The following is an 18,675-nucleotide window of genomic DNA, read 5'->3' on the forward strand; positions in this document are numbered from 1 at the left end:
ACACAGGGAGCACAACAGGGTTTTATGTAGGCCATGAGATCTTGAACTCTGAACCAAATGTTATCAATGGACAAGACACTTTTGGAGACTTGAGATGGGGGTGAGTATATTTTGCACAGGAAAAGAATGTAAATATTTATAAACAATATAGAGAACTGTGACATATTAGACAGTTGCTTAGAAATATTTACTTCCTTCCTTCACCCTGACCCTTCTCTTTATTTTATCCTGGCCACATGACTTGGCCCTGGCCATATGACTTGCTTTGGCAAATGGTACATTGCCAGGCTTGGTTCAAGCAAATGCTTGAAATATGCTTGAGTTACAAGTCTTACCTTTTTGTGCTTCTGTCTTTGTCATGAGATGTGCAATCCACTGGTCTCAGGTGAAAGATAAGGGACACATAGAGAAAAACCACCCCAGTGACTGCCACCTGAAACAAAGCTACACAGATCACCCACAAAACTGTGAGCAAGAAATAAATCTTTTATATTCACATGAGTTTGAAGTTGTTCCGTGACATACTTATGTGGCTTTGTCCCTCACCCATTTCATGTTTCTGCTAAAATGTTACCTTCTTAGTGACTGATTCATCCTGTTTAAAATGACAACTTTCACTCAGGCCAACACACTGCATCCATCTTCTCTGCTATATTTTTCTCCATAGCACTTACCATCTTCCAATATACTATACAGCTTATTCATTTTGGGGGTTTATGGTCTGTTCTCACCATCTAAAATATAAGTTTCATTTGGTTAGAAATTCATGTCTGTTTTCTTTATTGTTGTATCCGCAACACCTAGCACCTTGCCTGGCACATAGGAAGTGCTAAATTTTTGCGAAATGAATAGACAATAGACTAATCAGTGTAAACAAGGAAAAAAATACCAGAAAGAAGTATAGAAAATATCAATGATGGATATCTTCAGTTTCTATGAATGTGGGTGATTTGCACTTTCTTTATATTTTCTATAGTTCCTACATAATTTACAACATATATGACTTGTTTAATGAAAACAAAACAACCTTAAAAAATTATTTCAAGTAGGCGTAGAAATGTCAGAGGGTTTTTTCTGTTTATTTTAATATTATTGGGATTGTCCATTTCTTAGTAGGCAGAATTTGTGTCCTAGTATATCATGTGGCATATGGATCTGTGGGCAGGGGAGAGTCAAAACAGAAGACAAGTGGGCCAAGGAGAGGAATTTGAGAAGCTGAGAGTTGAGAATGGAGACTGAGCATGGGAATCACATCCTAGAAATCAGTTCCATACGTCTCTGCACAAATCTGGGCAAATTTTATTTTTCATCCTCTCTCAAGCTAAAGTGTTGCCAAGGACTCCCATTTCTCACTCTTCTTGAGCTTTAAGATGAGTTCAACTTCTACTACTTCTTTAGACATTTTAATGAATTATTTTACTGCACCTATAGATTTATGATAAAACCACATTAAGGAATCTAATTAATAAACCCCTAGTTAAAAAAATGTTGCTTTCCTATTTCATAGGGTACTGGTCAGGATACTGAAACAGCAGCAGTAACAATTGTAGCCAGAATAATACTAGTAGGACATCCGGTATTTGCCAAATTATTAAACTCCAGTTAGAGGAGCTGGAGTCATTTCAGAAGTTGCTTTTCCTAGACTGAATGATAGCTTTAAGTCTGAGATGACCATCACAAGTTGTAACAGGACTGTGGATGAAAGTAGCACAGGCATATCTCAGATAGATTGTGGGTTTGGTTCCAGACCACTGCAATAAAGAGAATATTGCAATAAAGTAAGTCACATGAAATTTTTTGTTCCCCAGTGCATATAAAACTTATGTTTTCTACACTGTATTTTATTAAGTATTCAGTAGCATTATGTATTAAAAAACAAAATACATATATTAATGTAAAAATACTTTATTGCTATAAATGCTAATGATCATCTGGGGCTTCAGCAAGGCACAATGTTTTTGCTGGTGGAAAGTCTTGCCTCAATTTTGATGGCTGCTGACTGATCAGGGTGATGGTTGCTGAAGGGTAGGGTGGGGTGGCTGTTGCAATTTCTTAAAATAAGACAATGAAGTTGGCTGCATTGATTGACTATCTCTTTCATGAAATATTTCTCTCCAGTATGAACTGCTGTTTGACAGCATTTTACCCACAGTAGAACTCCTTTCAAAATTGGAGTGAATTCTCTCAAACCCTGCTGCTGCTGCTTTATCAACTACGTTTACATAATATTTTAAATCTTTTGTTGTCAGTTGAACAACGTTCACCACATCCTCACCAGGAGTAGATTCCGTCTCAAGAAACCACTTTCTTTGCTCATTCACTTTTGTTCACTCCTCATCGGTTCAAGTTTTATCATGAGATTGCAGCAATTCAGTCATATCTTCAGGCTCCACTTCTAATTCAAGTTCTCTTGCTATTTGTACCACATCTGCAATGTCTTCTTCCACTGGAGTCTTGAAGCCCTCAAAGTCATCAATGAGGGTTGGAATCAACTTCTTTCAGAATCTGGTAAATGTTGATATTTTGTCCCCCTCCTATGAATCATGAATTTTCTCAATGGCATCTAGACTTCTGATAAATTCTTTCCAGAAGGTTTTCAATTTACTTTTCTTAGATGTATCAGTTGAATCATTGTCTATGATAGCTATAGCCTTATGAAATGTATTTCTTAAATAATAAGACTGGAAAGTCCAAATTACTCCTTGACCCATAGGCTGAAGATGGATGTTGTGTTAGCAGGCATGGGAACAACATTAATCTCCATGTTCATCTCTATCAGAGCTCTTGGGGGACCAGGTGCATTGTCAGTGAGCAGTAATATTTTGAAAGAAATGTTTTTTTCCTGAGCACTAGTCTCAACGATGGCCTTAATCTATTCAGTAAACCATGCTGTAAAGAGATAAGCTATCATCCAGACTTTGTTATTCCATTTATAGAGCATAGGCAGAATAGATTTAACATAATTCTTAAAGGCCCCGGGATTTTCAGAATGATCAATGAACATTGGCTTCAACTTAAAGTCACCAGCTGTATTTAGCCCTTAACGAGAAAGTCAGCGTGTCCTTTGAAGCTTTAAAGCTAGACTTTGACTTCCTCTCTCTAACTATGAAAGTCCTAGATGACATCTTCTTCCAATATAAAGCTATTTTGTCTACAGTGAAGACTTGTTGTTTAGTGTAGCCACCTTTATCAATTAACCTCAGTAGGTCTTGGGATAACTTGCTGCAGCTTCTCCATCAGCACTTGCTGCCTCATCTTGCACTTTTATGTTACGGAGACAGCTTCTTTCCTTAAACCTCATGAACCAACCTCAGCTAGCTTCAAACCTTTTGTCTGCAGCTTCCTCACCTCTCTTAGGCTTCATAGAATTGAAGAGAGTTAGGACCTTGCTCTGGATTAGGCCTTAAGGGAATATTATGGCTGGTTTGATCTATCTAGACCACTGAACGTTTCTCTATATCAGCAGTAAGGCTGTTTCATTTGCTTATCATTAGGATATTCACCGGAGTATCACTTTTAATGTCATTGCAGAACTTTTTCCTTTGCATTCATCACTTGGCTAACTGTCTGGTATTATAAGGGGCCTGGATTTCAGCATATCTCAGCTTTTTACATGCCTTCCTTAGTAAGCTTAATCATTCCTAGCTTTTGATTTAAAGTGAGAGACATGTGACTTTTCCCTTTACTAGAATGCTTACAGGCCACTGTAGAGATATTAAATGGCCTCATTTCAATATTGTTGTGTCCCAGGGAATAGGAAGGCCCAAGCAGAGAAAAAGACATGGAGAGGAAGAGAGACTGGGGAATGGCTGGCTGGTGGAGCAGTCAAAATGCACACATTTCTCAATTAAGTTTGCCATCTGATATAAGTGCAGTCTGTGGAGCCTCAAAACAATTATAATAGCAATATTAAAGATCATTGATCACACATCACCATAACAGATATAATAACTGACATTTTTGAAATATTACAAGAATTACCAAAATGTGACACAGAGACACCATGTGAGCACATGCTGTTGGAAGAATAGCACCAATAGATTGGATTTGCACGATACAGAGTTGCTACAAACCTTCAATTTGTAAAAATATGCAATATCTGAGAAGTGCAATTAAGCAAAGCACAGTAAAACAAGGTGTGGCTGTATAGCACGGGGTTAAGGGCATGGGAATTTGGAGTATGATGGAATTTGATTTAAATTTCAGCTCCATCACTTACTAGCAGTATTGTCTCAGCAAGTAACTAACTTTTCTGAACCTCACTTTTATCACATGCAATTGGGAAAAATACAGTTGAAAAAAGATGCCATTTGTAAAGTGCTCAGTATTTAATCACTAGCAAGCACTTAATAAATTCTAGTTGCTATTACTACTATTGCTACTCCTATGACTATAATTTTCTTAATTAATACCTGCTAGAAGGCAGGCTGGCAAGCTGGCCTTTCACAAAATGAAAAGAGGAAGAACTTGTGAGAAATCTTTAAAAAAATTTTTAAACTTAAAATTTTTATGGGTACGTAGCAGGTATGTACATTGATACGGTACATGAGATATATTGATATAGGTATATGGTGTGTGATAATCACATCAGGGTAAGTGAAAGATCCATCACCTCAATATTTGTCATTTTGTGTTACAAACATTTCAATTATACTCTTTCCACTATTTTAAAATTTACAATAAATTATTGTTAACTGTAGTTGCCTCGTTATGCTATCAAAACTAGATCTTATTCATTTTAACTATATTTTTGCACCCATTAACCATCCTCACTTCACCTCTCTTCCCCACTAGCCTTCTCAGTCTCTGGTAACCATCATTCCATTCTCTCTTTCCATGAGTTCAATTTTTGCTTTAATTTTTAGCTCCATCAAATGAGTGAGAACATGCAAAGTTTGTCTTTTCATGTCTGGCTTATTTCACTTAACATAGTGTCCTCTAATTCCATCCATGTTGTTGAAAATGACAGGATCTCATTCTTTTTCATGGCTGAATAGTACTCCATTGTGTATATGTACCACATTTTCTTTATCCATTCATTTGTTGTGAACACTTAGGCTGCTTCCAAATCTTGGCTATTGTGAATATTGCAGCAGTAAACATGGGAGTGCAGATATCTCTTTATTATATGATGTCCTTTCTTTAGGGTATATACCAAGCAGTGGGATTGCTGGATCACGTGGTAGTTCTGTTTTTAGTTTTTTTCTGAGAAACCTTCATACTGTTCTCTATAGTGGTTGTACTAATTGACATTTCTACCAACCATGTACAGGGGTTCTCCTTTCTACACATCCGTGCCAGCATTTGTTATTGCTTGTCTTTTTGATAAAAGCCATTTTAATTGGGGTGCTATGATATCTCGTTGTAGTTTTGATTTGCATTTCTCTGATGATTAATGATCTTGGGCACATTTTCACATACTTGTTTGCCAATTGTATTTCTTCTTTTCAGAAATGTCTGTTCAGATCATTTGCCCATTTTAAAATCAGTTTTTTAGTTTGCCTATAGAATTATTTGAGCTCCTTATACATTCTGGTTATTAATCCTTTGTCAGATGTATAATTTGCAAATATTTTCTCCCATTCTGTGGGTTGTTACTTTACTTTGTTGTTTCCTTTGCTGTGCAGAAGCTCTTTAACTTGATGTGTTCCCATTTGTCCATTTTTTGTTTGGTTGCCTGTGCTTGTGGGGCATTACTCAAATCTTTGCCAAGATCAAGGTCCTGGAGAGTTTCTATAATGTTTTCTTTTAGTAGTTTCTTAGGTTGAGATCTTAGATTTAAGTCTTTAATTCATTTTGATTTGATTTTTATATATGGTAAGAGAGAGTGGGCTCAGTTCATTCTTCTGCATATGGATATCCAGTTTTCCCAGCACCATTTATTGAAGAAACTCTCCTTTCCTTGGTGTGTATTCTTTGCACCTTTGTCAAAAATGAGTTCACCATAGATGTATGAATTTATTTATGAGTTTTCTATTCTGTTTCATTGATCTTTGTGTCTGTGTTTATGCCAGTGCCGTGCTGTTTTGATTACTATAGCTCTGTAGTATAATTTGAAGTCAGTAATGTGATTCCTCCAGTTTTGTTCTTTTGTTCACAATGGCTTTGGCTATTTTGGGTCTTTTGTGGTTCCATATAAATTTTATAATTCTTTTTTCTGTTTCTATGAAGAATGTCACTGGTATTTTGATAGGGGTTGCAATGAATCTGTAGATTGCTTTGGATAGTATGGAGATTTTAACAATACTAATTGTTCCAATTCATGAACATGGAATCTGTTTCCATTTTATTGTGTCCTTTAACAATTTCTTGCATCAATGTTTTATAGTTTTCATTGTAAAGTTATTTCACTTATTTGATTAAGTTTATTTCAAAGCTATTTTGTTTTATTTGTAGCTATTGTAAATGAGATTACATTCTTGATTTCTTTTTTAAATTGTTTGCTGTTGGCCTATAAAAATGCTACTGATTTTTGTATGTTAATTTTGTATCCTAGAGAAATACGTTTAAAAAATACTCCTAGATTCCCAACTTTGCACTAAGTGGTGGCTGTTGATTGTATTATCTTTTTGAAATTTAACAGCAGGGCATTACTATATAGCTTCCACAGTGTCATAAAATTTCGTACATCTTGACCTTAAGTGATGCTACACTGGCACAAGCTATTGTTTCTTGAGTGTTCTAGCAATCAATACCTATCCTGAATCACAGCTGTGTTGATCAAATGTATCTATCTATCTATCTATTATCTATCTATCTATCTATCTATCTATCTATCTATCTATCTATCTCTTTTTAGAGACAGGATCTCATTATGTAGCCTATGAACTCATGGGCTCAAGTGATCCTCCTGTCTCAACCTTCCAAGTAGCTGGGACCATATTTTTTATGGGGAAAAAAAAAACTTAGATCAAATATTGTATGTTCTCATTCATATGTGGAAGGTAAAAAAGTGAATCTTGTGAAGATAGTAGAGTGGTGGTTATGAGAGGCTGGGAAGGGAGGAGAGAATGAAGGAAAAAAGAGAATATAAATATATTTATTACCACTGAACTGTACACTTAAAAATGGTAAAGAAGGTAAATTTTACATGTATATATTTTCCTCATTTTTTTTTAAAGAGTCTAGAGCACCACCAGGATGGAGGACTGCAGCAATTTCTCCTGATAAATACGTGAGACGTAAAATTCAGTGGATGGACAGCAGAGAGTTATGAAACACTCCCCTTGACTGAAAAACAGTACCGGGGAAAAGCTAATTCATTCACATTACACATTTGCTTTTTAATCAGGATTTCCTCAAACTAAACATACATTGACGGGCAATGTAAACGTCTCGTGTGATATTGAAACAGTTGTCAACATCCTTAAGGAATTAACCCCCCTCCCTCCATGGTGGGCCTTTGCTGCCCTGCTGGTCTTTTTTTGTTTTTGAGTCTAGCCTCATTACATTAATAGCTCAAAACCTTCTCAGGCATGTTAAAAATAGATTGTAAGAGAATTGAATGCAGTGTTTCCCTCCTCCCTCCCACTTTTTTTCTCGACTGTAATATAATGGCACTCCTCAGAAACAGTCCACGGAAATCAAGATTTTCTCAGTGGCTTGTGTGGGAAGTGCAGACTATTGTGTGCAAGTGTTGCAGCCTACTGCTTGGCAGGAAGTCGTTTTTCGGAAAAGTTAACTGAACAAACACCTTCCATTGTCTACAGAGGTTGAAAGTCCAATGAAATTTCCTTATTTCTATCTCTAAAGCAATTTGGTGGCTGTGATTACATTTAACCCTTTGTTTCTAAAGTCTCATTTTTATTGAAGGCTCTTCCCTTCAGTGATTCTTAACCTTTTCTGATTCTCAGACTCTTGAGAATTTGGTGGGACAATAAACTCATGTATTCTTTTTTAAGGAGATTGACAGTTCTTTCTCTCATCCTCTCTCCCATGTCAAACTGTAGCAGGTCTAAGTAATTAATTATCAAGGGAAAAACTCTAAAGAAGAGAAGGTGAGGATCCAATGCATTTCTCATTTCTTTTATTGCAAATTAATTTTTTTAAAGGCTGAGCTTTGCTGTGAACTATTTTAAAAGCTGTTAATCACTTTCATAGTCTCATTTATCAAAGTGATAACAATACATAGTTTTCCTGTGCTGTAATACAACTGAAAAAATTAACATAAATGAATACACAAAAGAGTTAGACCAGGAAGGCAAAAATAAAAAATAGGCTACGTTAAATTTGGTGATGACTGCTTTCATACTCTAAATATTTCACATTGTTTCAAAAGAGAATTTGTGAAAAAGTCTTTAAACAAAAAAACACATCTTTTGGTTTAATTTAAGATTGTAAGATTTAGCTATTCCACAATGGAATTTGTTGACTCATAAGATAGTGAGTTTGCTGTCATTGGGAATATTCAGTAAAAGCATACTTACATTATGCGTCAGGGATATCAAAGAAGACCTTTCCGTTCTGTGGCCAGATAACTTCTATCAGACCTTTGCATCAGAAATTCTACAAGTTTAAAGAGAATTTAGTTGATCTATAGGAGGAAAACTTTTGAGATGTATTTCTTTTTGTTTTCCTTTTTCCTATGCATATGACCAAGGCAATGGTTTTAATCAGTGCTGAGATGGAGTTCCAACTTTCCAGTGTCATTTACTTTCTGTATGGTCTTGGATATCTATGATGCTATTACGTGAAAACTACAACCTTTCCCCCAATGTCTAGAAAGTGACAAAGTGTCCTATTATTCACTGGGAATTGATTTGGGAAGAGGGAAACAAGGAAAGAGTACATCTGAATGAACTCTTTTTATCAAATACTTCAATTTTTGTCCCAAGTATTTTGATTAACTAAAATTTGAGAGTGTATATATAAAAATATTCTTTTCTCATCTAATCTGTTGTTATTTATGTTGAATGTATGGGTTGTGAATTGCCAGGTCAAGTAAATGTGATGGCATTTAGCATCTATGGCTATTTTCCAAATGGATTCCTCATAACAAAGCCTTTGCACAATCTGAAATCCGTTATCCAGAAGCTTTCCTATAGCCCTAAATTTGGTATATGTATTACTCAGCTCAGGCTGCCATAACAAAATTCCATAGACTGAGTGGCTTAAACAACAGAATTTGTTTTCTCATGATTCTGGAGGCTGGAAGTTCCCTACAGGGTGCCAGCATGGTCCAGTTTTAACAAGGGCTCTCTTCCTGGTTAACTTCCTGCCTTCCTGCTATGTGCTCACATGTCCTATTCCTAGAGAAATCTCTCTCTTTCTCTCTCTCTTTCTTTTTATAAGAAGAGCAATCCTATCAGATTATGAACCCATCTCTATTATCTCACTTAACCTTAATTATCCCCTAAAAGCCCTACTTCTAAATACAATCACATTGGAAGTTAGAACTTCAATGTATGAATTTTGGGGAGGACACAATTCAGTCCCTAGCAATATCACATATGTTGATATGGTTTGACTGTGTCCCCACCCAATTCTCATGGCAAACTATACTCCCATAATTCCCATGTGTTGTGGGAGGGACCTGGTGGGAGATAATTTGAATCATGGGGGTGGTTTTCCCCGTACTGTTCTCATGGTAGTGAATAAGTCTCATGAGATCTGAAGGTTTTATCAGGGGTTTCCGCTTTTGCTTATTCCTCATTTTCTCTTGCCACTGCCATGTAAGAAGTGCCTTTGCCTCCCACTATGATTCTGAGGCCTCCCCAGCCATGTGGGACTGTAAGTCCAGTTAAACCTCTTTGTCTTCCCAGTCTCAGGTATGTCTTTATCAGCAATGTGAAAATGGACTAATACAGTAAATTGGTACCAGTAGAGTGGGGTGTTGCTGAAAATATACCTGAAAATGTGGAAGCACATTTGGAACTGGGTAACAGGCAGAGGTTGGAACGGTTGGAGGGCTCAGAAGAAGACAGGAAAATGTGGGAAAGTTTGGAACTTCCTAGAGACTTGTTGAATGGCTTTGACCAAAAGCCTGATAGTGATATGGACAATAAGGTCCAGGCTGAGGTGGTCTCAGATGGAGATGAGGAACTTGTTGGAAACTGGAGCAAAGGTGACTCTTGTTATGTTTTAGCAATGAGACTGGTGGCATTTTGCCCCTGACCTAGAGATTTCTGGAACTTTGAACTTGAGAGAGATGATTTAGGGTATCTGGCAGCAGAAATTTCTAAGCAGCAAGGCGTTCAAGAGGTGACTTGGGTTCTGTTAAAGGCATTCAGTTTTATAAGGGAAGTGGAGCATAAAAGCTCAGAAAATTTGCAGCCTGACAATGTGATAGAAAAGAAAAACCAATTTTCTAAGGAGAAATCCAAGCCAGCTGCATAAATTTGCATAAGTAAAGAAGAGACAAATGTTAATCCCCAAGACAATGGGAAAAATGTCTCAAGGGCATGTCAGAGACCATTGTGGCAGCCCCTCCCATCTCAGGCCCCGAGGCCTAGAAGAAAATGGTTTGGTGGGCTGGGCCCAGGGTTCCCATGCTGTGTGCAGCCTAGACACTTGGTGCCCTGCGTCCCAGCCACTCCAGCTGTGGCTGAAAGGGGCCAATGTAGAGCTCAGGCCATGGCTTCAGAGGGTGCAAACCTCAACCCTTGGCAGCTTCCACATAGTGGTGAGCCTGTGAGTGCACAGAAGTCAAGAATTGGGGTTTGGGAAGCTCTGCTTAGATTTCAGAAGATGTATGGAAATGCCTAGATGCCCAGGCAGAAGTTTGCTGCAGGGGCAGGGTGCTCATGGAGAACTCTGCTAGGGCAGTGCACAGGGAAATGTGGGCTCAGAGCCCGAACAAAGAGTCCCTACTGGGACACCACCTAGTGAAGCTGTGAGAAGAGGGCTACTGTCCTCCAGACCCCAGAATGGTAGATCCACCAAAAGATTGCACCGTTCACCTGGAAAAGCCACAGATGCTCAGTGTCAGCTCATGAAAGCAGCTGGGAGGGAGGCTGTACCCTGCAACACCACAGGGTCAGAGCTGCCTAAGACCATGGGAACCCACCTCTTTCATCAGCATGACCTGGATGTGAGACCTGGAGTCAAAGGACATCATTTTGGAGCTTTAAAACTTGACTGCCCTGCTGGATTTCAGACTTGCATGGGCCCTGTAAACCTGTTGTTTTGGCCAAATTCTCCCATTTGGAATGGCTGTATTTACCCAATACCTGTACCCCCATTGTATCTATGAAGAAACTAGCTTATTTTTTATTTTATAGGCTCATAGGTGGAAGGGACTTGCCTTGTCTCAGATGATACTTTTGACTATGGACTTTTGGGTTAATGCTGAAATGAGTTAAGACTTTGGGGGACTGTTGGGAAGGTGTGATTGGTTTTGAAATGTGAGAACATGAGATTTGGAGGGGCCAGGGGCAGCACGATATGGTTTGGCTGTGTCCTGACCCAAATCTCATCTTAAATTGTATTCTCATAATTCCCGCGTTTGTGGGAGGGAACTTGTGGAAGATAATTGAATCATGGGGGTGGTTCCCCCATATTTTTCTCGTGGTAGTGAATAAATCTTATGAGGTCTGATAGTTTTATCAGGGGTTTCTGCTTTTGCTTATTCCTCATTTTCTCTTGCCACCTCCATGTTAGAAGTGCCTTTCACCTCCTGCCATGATTCTGAGGCCTCCCCAGCCATGTGGAACTGTAAGTCCAATTAAACCTCTTTTCCTTCCAAGTCTCAGGTATGTCTTTATCAGCAGTGTGAAAATGGACTAATACATATGTCTATTCTAGACCTTTTTCAGAAAAGTTTTGGACACCTGTCAATGAAAGAATGGGAAAGAATTTCATTATAACATGATGTCACCTATATATGTTATATATACCATTATAACATGATATCACCTATAATATGTTCTTGTGACATGGGCTATGTATGAAGACATCAAATTTCCAATATAATTGAGACAGTTAATATGTGCAGATGATATATGACACACAGAAAGAATTAAATCAACATGTGATTTTAAACTAATTTAAGTAAGTAAAGTGAACAGCCAGATGTAATGAAAGATACATCTTTTTTCCTCAACAACAAACAAAAACCAAAAAGGTATTCACTCTGCCCTCAGGGGTTCTGAATTTATTTGGGGGAGATTAAAAACTATACAAACAAATTGTACATTAAAAAGGGAAGCCCAGTTTGTGTTAAGCATTGAGTAATCAGATTAGACAAGAAGTATAGTGTTCAGAGTGTCATGGTAGGGTGAGAAGGTCAGGGAAGATGCTGATTTTAGAGGGTGTAGGATGTGGAATAAGCTGGATAGTGATGAAAGTTGAGGATTTGAGGGGATCAGAGAGGGCTTCTTGGAAGGGGCCTTTGGCTAAGCAGTGAGGGACAAGAGACTGGGATAAGGGAGCAGGCAAAGCAAGCAGACACGTGCAGCAGCAGGAAAGAGTGCAAATAGTGTGTGGGGTAAACTACAGGCGGGGACTGTAGCTGGAGGGGGAAGATCACGCATGGAGGGAGAGAGAAGAGGTGGAGTAGCTTGTCAGAGTTCGTATCCCTGAGGGCCTTATGGGCCATGTTTTACCATGTAGACCACAAGACCTTTTCTCAAATGAAAAGCTTATGTGAAAGCTTAACATACGTGACCGATAAGGGCAAAGCTGCTCTAGTTAGGGCCAGAGCGGGGGTTAGAGTCTTGCCTCCTCCTCACCACCTCTGTCTGTTGCCATCCCTGCAGCTACCTTGGTAGCTCAGACTGGCATTTCCTGTCACCTGGATTATAGCAACAGCTTCCTACTTCCAGTCTTGTCCCATTTCATCTACCCTCCACACTGTACTAGAGAGCTTTCTAAAAGGTAGTTCTGATTTTATTGTTCCTCTATTTTAATCCCTGGCTCCAAACTGCCTATGAGGACAAACCTAAAATTCCTAGACCCTACCTACTGCTTTTATTTCCATTCTTGCATCACTTGCATCACACTTGCACACAGCTTTATGTTCCACCCATCCTGAAGGGCTTGAAATTTGTCTTGCTGAGCCCTTGGTTTTGTTGCTGTCACTGCCTGGTAAGGCCTCCATACCGTCCTCCGTTTAAGCCTCTGCTCGGTCACCTTCTCCAGAAGGTCTTTCCTGACTTCCTTTGCCCCCCAAGTGGATCTGACCATATTTTCCTTTGTTTCAACTATATCCGTGAGTACAGATCTTTTTTTTTTCTTCACATTTTGGCTAGTTTTGTTTTTTGTTTTTGTTTTTGTTTTTCTCTTTCAGCTTTTATTTTAGAATCAGAGAGTACACACACAGGTTTGTTACAAAGGTATATTGTATGATACTGAGGCTTGGAGTATGATTGAACCTGCCACCCAGGTAGTGAGCATAGTACCCAGTAGGCAGGTTTTCACCCCTGTTATTGTAACTCTGTGTGGGGACGATATGAGAGATGTTAAGAAAGTCAAACTGACAGGATTCTGTCAGGGAATGGATATGGGTGAGGGAAGGATTTGGAGGTGTCTGGAAAGACTCCCAGGCTTCTACCTGGATTGACATGCTGCACTGTCAGAGAGAACACAAGAGCAGAAGAGTTTGGAGAGGGAGAAACAATGATTTTTGCTTGGGTAAGGTTAAGTTTGGTTTGTCTGTGGGGATCCAGGTTGAGTTGAGCAATAGATTGTCAGATATATGAGCTTGGAGCATAGAAAAAATATCTGAAGGTACACATTTGGCAATCAACAGGCAGGTGGTAGGTAAATTTATTGGTGTAAATAAGATGATTCCAGGTGAGACTTATGTGAGAAGGGAAGAGAGATGTGGATGAAGTGGTTAAAGAAGGTGGAGTGGAAGTAGATGTCAGAAATCATCCTGGTTTCATTTTCTCCATCGTTTTGGTCTTTGGGGCCACAGAGATAACAGGGCAACTTGACAAAAGGCCTGCAAACAGAAAAGTTATGTGTATTATTCAGGTCTGGGCTACTCCAAGGCTCAATGAGGTGGCCAATCTTATCAACGGCCAGATGATTTATCCTGACTACCGCAATGGGGAAATCTCTCTAATTTCATTATATATTATTGCATACAGTACCAGTACAATTATCATTCAATATTTAGAAAATATGAAATATAGTAATATTAAAATAGGGCTTTGAGCTTTCGGAAATTTCTGATTATTACAAGTTGGTTCCTTAAGTAATTTAGACACTATTGAAGTAGTGTCTAAATTCTCTGAATGTAGGATTTCTCTAAATGTTGTTCCTAGGCATAGAAGTACATTTCCACTATAAATTATTTGTTTTTCCAAATTAACATAGAAACAAATACATAATACATTTTACAGCAAGAGAAAAGTAAGTATGGACACATTATCCCAAAGATTCTCTGTCTTCTTTACCAAGAAGAAAAAAAAGTCTTCTTAGTCACATGAAAAGAGAATAATAAATGTCTAATCATAATGTGTGGACTAAGTGACTTCATCTTGTGATAGATGAAGGTGATAGAGAATTCCCTTGATGTCAAATGTGTGTTAAGTTAAATCATTCAAGCTATCTATGATGGCTGCTATGTTATTCAGTGTGGGCATTTCCTAGAGCTAACACTTTTTATTTATTCAAACACTGAAGAAGAGCTTTTTTAAAAAGCCCACCTAGCATAGGCGGGCTTTTTAGTTTTCTGGAGTGCTATATTTCATTAAATACTAACCTGTAGAAATGGTACCAGTTTCTACATGTGGGTTTTGAAGGCTGGTCTCAGTTGTCCAGGGCACTGGACTCATTTTCTTTTTTGGGGGGAGTGCTCATTTTCTACAAGGTGTCAATGAATAGGCAGGATGGAAAAACAGAGCAGCTGCCTCTCAACCAGAGCAGTTAAATCAACCTTGGCCCACCGGGTAACTTGTCTCAGCCAGGCTACTCTTATCTCTACGTGGTCAGTTAGAGGAATATCTCATGAGAAACGAAGAAGAAGAAAAAAGAATGATGTAATTTCCCCTATACCCTTCCTGGCAGGATTTCTATGAATATTCATTACTGCACGTGGGACATATATATTTTATCAGATCTGGGCTTAAACATAGAGGTACCTTTGTGCAGAAAGAATAATTCAACATGGACTCTGCATTTTTCTTAAGGAGGTATGGAATATTCAGAGCTTGTATAAATTTGGGACATAGGCGTATGCTAACTTGTTTCCAAATGTTTATTTTCTGCTATCCACCCGTAATTGTCTAATTTGGGCAGTAACTATTTTTGTCTTAAAGTGAAAATATGCCTTCGGGTCAAGCAAAAATTATGTGCAATACGTTTCAATTATTTTATAATAAGAAATATGTATTTTCATTAGGTAGTATACTTATTTTTCAGAACTTTCTTGTTTCTTAAACTAGCATTTGATAAAGATGAAACATTTATGCTATCATTTTCATTGTACCATCTGTTTAATTGTTTATTTTTACACAAACAAAGATTTCCCATGTCATGTTTTTAGATATCTTGGGGGAAGAAGTTTCAAAAAGTATTTTAAAGCACTGGTAAATGTGGAACAAGTTATATTTTACATATTTTTAAAATATCTGGCTGGGTGTGGTGGTGTGTGCCTGTAGTCCCAGCTACTCAGGAGGCTGAGGCGGAGGAAGGCTTAAACCCAGTAGTTCAAGTCCAGCCTGAGCGACATAGCAAGACTTGGTCTTTATGAAAAAAGTTTTTTAGAAATATATTTTACAATAAATTAAATCAGAGAAATTTAAATGATATTTCAAGGTCAAAAATCGAGTTAGGAAGAAAATTGGGGAATACTTTTAGGTTCTCTTTAGCTCTAACCTCTCTCCAGCTCCAGCCCTGTATACAAGCTCCATTTAGATGTCTTTAAGCTCCAAGTAGAACCCATCTTTCTTTCTACCAGACCTGTTTCTTCATTGTCTTCTCCATTTAGGACAGTGGTATCATCAGTCATGCAACTGATTAACCCCAAAACTTGGGTTCATTTTTTATTCTACTTCTTTCATCCATCCATCCTGTGGCAAGTCCTGTTGGTTTGACCTCCAAATTACTTTTCACTATTCTGCTGCACCCAAACTCGTCTGAGGCACCAGTACCTCTCACTGGGATCACTGCAATAACCTCCACAATGGCCCATTGGTATTACTTTCTCCCTTCTACCATCGATTTTTTCTTATTGAAACAAACAAACTCAGAACAAAACACTGCTCCATTTAAAAACCTCTGTAGTTAGAAGAAAACTCAACACTCTTAACCCAGCCTGTGTGGTCTGTCATTTGCTTTTCCCCTCTGGCCCTGTCTTCTCCTGTTCTCCCAATAGCCCAAGTGCTTTCTAACTTGTTCATCAGTCTAGCCACAGCAGAGTGCCAAGCTCACGAGTAGGCACTCAATACATCTGTCAAATTTATGAGCAAATATTATACATATATTTTTCTGAGCCTAAAAAGAAGTTCTCTTTTGCCTCGGTGATAATCAGAGCTCTAACTAAATCTTTAGGTGGATGTTCCTGTGAAATTGTGGGATCAATAATCAATGAATGAAAGTTTAGTGCAGTCAGGGCCTGTTGTGTCACCTGTACTCTGGTCTTTCCTATAGGCTTAGTTAGCTACAGCCAATCCTGAGTCAAGATAAGAGTGATTCAAGGGTCTGAATTTTATCAGCAGGTGACTCAACTTGGTATTTCCTTAATACCAGCCCAACCCTGATCTTGTACCCTTACACTTGAATTTCTGTCTCATTTCTGAACCCAAGTTCATCTCTTGAGCCTTGGTTTGGTCACTGAGTTTCTGCCTGTTTCCTTCTGCCTCAACAACTGCTCAGCAATTCCTTCCTTCCCAGCCCAGGACTCACCTATATTCTCGTGTCTGCTTCACTCGACCTCTATACCCAATGTCTTACTATATGGAACATTGCCATATATATCCTCTAAAACTGATCCTAGTTGGGGCCCGATAGTACCAGAGCTATCCATATGATGATGGATGAACAGCTGTAATATTGAAACTAAGCCTTTAGAAAACACCCAGAGCTATTTATGCATAATCGTGTGAAATCTCTCAAAAGTAATTAAAAAACAATTACAACAAAATCCCCATGGTGTTCAGTATTTGCATAGTCCCCAAATATTTCTAGCTTCTTTAAAGAAAGGAAAAACAGAAGTAAGGAAGTAATGTAGAGCAACTTCTCATGTCCTGAAACATCAGTTCTAGTTATGGACCAAGTGGGCAATGCTTAAGGTAATGCCCTTATAAATTACTTTTCAAATATTGGAACTTACCATTGATTCTGTCAGAGAACCTGGATCCCACCATGACAGATAGCAAATCTCTTTTTTTTCTAGAAGGATATTTATATGTTTAGAGGCATTCTACTATTGGAGATATAATTTATGCCTTTTAAAGAATATAAAATTATAAGGATAAAAATTGTAGGGTTATAATTATAAGGATATAAATTATAAGAATATAATTTATAGCATTGCAGTTATCTTGTTGGGAGTTTCTGCTAAACTTTAATGCACAAACAAACCAAAATAATAACTCTATTACTGTTTTTTAAAATTGAAATAATACTTTGAAGTATACATTTAAATGTCATGATAACTTGGAAAACACAAAAACAGTAAGTTTCAGTGCTATTATTGGGGATATATTTTATTGTTAAGGTAGAAATAGGAGAAAACACAAATGAAAATAAATTTTATGAAAAATTTTCATTTAATCTAGTAAACTTCACATTCCACAATTGATAATGTACCATCAGCTGAGAACCACTAGTCTAAGAATTATTAAGTTACTGTTGTGGGTTAACTTGTGTTTCCCTAAAAGATGTCAAAGTCCTGACCCCCAGTACCTGTGAATGTGACCTATTTGGAAATAGGGTCTTTGTAGATGATCAGATTAAAGTGAGGTCATTGGGGTGGGCTGTAATCCAATATGACTGGTGTTCTTACAAAAAGGGGAAATTTGGACACAGAGACAGGTACATTCAGAGGGAGAATGCCATCTGAAGTTTGGGATGATGCAACTGCAAGCCAATAAACACTAAAGGTGGCCACAAACTACCAGAAGCTAGGAGAGAGACAGGGAACAGATTCTCCCTCACAGTCCTCAGAAGGAATCAATCCTGCCAACACCTTGATCTTGGATTTCTATCCTCCAGAGCTGTGAGTCAATGAATTTCTGTTGCTTGAAACACCCAGTGTGTAGTACTTTGTTATGGCAGACCTAGCAAACCAATGCAGCGAGTTGGCTAGTTCTCTGCATTATTGCGCGTGCACTCTCTCTCAATACTATTGAGCAACAGAAGAATGATTTCTTCCCAAATTTCTACCTGACAGCTCTGCTATCTTCTGTTTGCTCCTCCTGGTCCTCTCCTTTCCTGCTGCTCTAATGCTCTAGGAGACGTCTCTATAACAAAATCAATGGACTCCCTCGCCCTCTGGATTTCACTTGGGTTCATCCAGTGGGAGGCAGCAGCAAGTGATGCAGAGACAGACGGAAAAGTGAGGTTGAGGTATTCTTTGCCCTGGTTCCTCCTCTTTCTCTGGCTGAAGGTCACAGTTCCTGTCAGGTCTTACAGGTGTCCTCTCCATACAACATGACTCTCCGTGGCCACTCCCTCCATTGCCCCTACAGGCCCAGCATGCTGCCCTAATCCCTGTGGTTCCCCCCACCCTGCCGCCACACATTAAACCTTCCTCAAGTCATCTCACCTTCAGTGAGCCTTCTGTTT

At 38.4% G+C, this 18,675-nt stretch overlaps 1 pseudogene; it reads right to left on the reverse strand.

Annotated features, from left to right (window-relative positions):
- Nucleotides 1–1,920: 1,920 nt before the first annotated feature.
- Nucleotides 1,921–13,036, reverse strand: LOC129460244 (tigger transposable element-derived protein 1-like; annotated as a pseudogene).
- Between the last annotated feature and the right edge of the window lie 5,639 nt (nucleotides 13,037–18,675).

This window comes from Symphalangus syndactylus, chromosome 13, assembly GCF_028878055.3.
Source record: "Symphalangus syndactylus isolate Jambi chromosome 13, NHGRI_mSymSyn1-v2.1_pri, whole genome shotgun sequence".
NCBI lineage: Eukaryota > Metazoa > Chordata > Mammalia > Primates > Hylobatidae > Symphalangus > Symphalangus syndactylus.